Source organism: Echinops telfairi, unplaced genomic scaffold, assembly GCF_000313985.2.
Source record: "Echinops telfairi isolate 266 unplaced genomic scaffold, ASM31398v2 ScPeMD7_7465;HRSCAF=8503, whole genome shotgun sequence".
Classification (NCBI taxonomy): Eukaryota; Metazoa; Chordata; class Mammalia; order Afrosoricida; family Tenrecidae; genus Echinops; species Echinops telfairi.
Window position 1 is genome coordinate 7,247,563 of NW_022111365.1, and position 1,982 is coordinate 7,249,544.

Sequence of the window (1,982 nt, forward strand, 5' to 3'; positions counted from 1 at the left end):
AGTTTATAAGATCCACATCGTCAAATGCCTTAGCCTACTCAATTAAAAAAACCTCTGCTGTCAACCAAGATCCATCTGACATCAGCAATGATATCCCTTCCACATCTTCTACTGAATTCATGAATATTCAAGTATGATAATGAGTATTAGAAAGACATTTAGAAATACAAGTTAAGTAATTTGGAAAGAAAACAAAACACACGAATGCCCTTTAAGTGTCTGACATTACATTACAAATGTAGCTCCCGAACACAGCACATTCATGTAAGTGAGGGTGTACCCTGGCCACTCCTAGATAATCGGCGCCAACTTTCTAATTTCACCAAAGGGTAGACAGCAATGCCTATCCCAAAATACATCTTGGAAAAAACTTCCAATATTTATTTTCACAAATCATTTTATTAGGGACTCTTATACCTCTTCTAACAATCCATACATCAGTTGTATCAAATAAATTTGTACATACCAGGCCATCATGATGTTCAAAACATTATCTTTTTTACTATAGCCCTTGGTATCAGCTCTTTTTTTCTTCCCTCCCCCTCCCTTGTTACTCCTTGATAATTTTAAAAATTATTATTATATCTTGCACCATATGCTGTCTCCCTTCATCCATGTTATCCGTCGATCATTTAGAGTGCTCTCCCTTTCTTGTGCTTCTCCCCATACCTTCCCCCTACCCTCATGGTATGGTCGCTTTCATTATTGTACCTGGGGGGCTTATCTCTCCTGAATTCCATGTGTCAAGAGCTCTGGGCTGATTTGTAAGGTAGAACTGGGTGTCATGATAGTATGGGGAGGAAGCATTAAAGTTCTAGAGGAATGGTGTATGTTTCCTCAGTGCTCTACTGTACACTGACTGACTCATCCCTTCCTTGTGACTCTTCTGTGAGGGCATGTCCAATGTCTACAGATGGGCTTTGGTTCTCCACTTTGACCCCCCTCGTTTGCATTAATGTGATTGATTTGGGTCTTCTGATAGTTGAGTCCATCAACATCTCCTGATTGCACAGGCTGGTGTGCTTCTTCCATGTGGGCTTTGTTGATTCCTTGTTAAATGGCCACTTGTTTAACTTCAAACCTTTAAGTATCTACATGCTATATCTTTTAATAGCCTGACACCATTAACTTTCTTCACCACATTTGCTTATGCATCCATTTTTTTTCTTCAGAGATTGTATTGGTAAGGGGAACATCACAGAATTTGTCAAAAACTTTCATAAAGTAATGGTCCACTTAGCTAACTTACCACTTGTCAGGTCAGAAGAATGAGAGGGTTAGCTACCGAGCAAAATTATTTTGGAGTTAGGGCAAAGAAAGAAATGGGCAGACTGTCACATAAAGACATTGTCTGGCTACAATCCTTTAGTTACAGCTCTATTGTTCATGCTACCAATTATTTGAATTCTAAAGGAAAAGTTAGATACAAACACATTTGATAGGGAATTAGACACCTTGGCAGGGTTGGAATTGGTTCCAGCCCCCCACCACTAATCATGGGTTCAATAGGCACAATTGTATGGTTGAGATATACATATATATTATAATAAAGTCATCAAGAACATGAGTTAGAAGAGATACTGAAATAATGGAGTCAGACACATTTCATAGTAGCAATGCTCACCTCAGCTTGGTGGTCCATGTGTAGAGAGGGTGAAGGGAAGGAGGACAAGGGGAAAGGGAACAAGGGAGCAAGGACAGGAGAGGGGAGGCTGATGAGAGGCCAAGGGAGGAGCCAAGAGGGAAATCTTTATTGCTAACCCAAGCCTATTTATCTTAGGTGAGGAGTGCAAGCCCACTAATTACAGATTAAGACATACATCAAAGGAAGGGGATGCACTGTGGGTTATACATAAATGAGAGGGGGACAATCTAGGGACATACACACAATAAGAAGAGGAGGGATTGGGTTATACATGACAAGATGGGCAGATCCTAGATTCAGGTTGGCAGCTTAAGTTTGGATGTCACAGAGCTGGTTT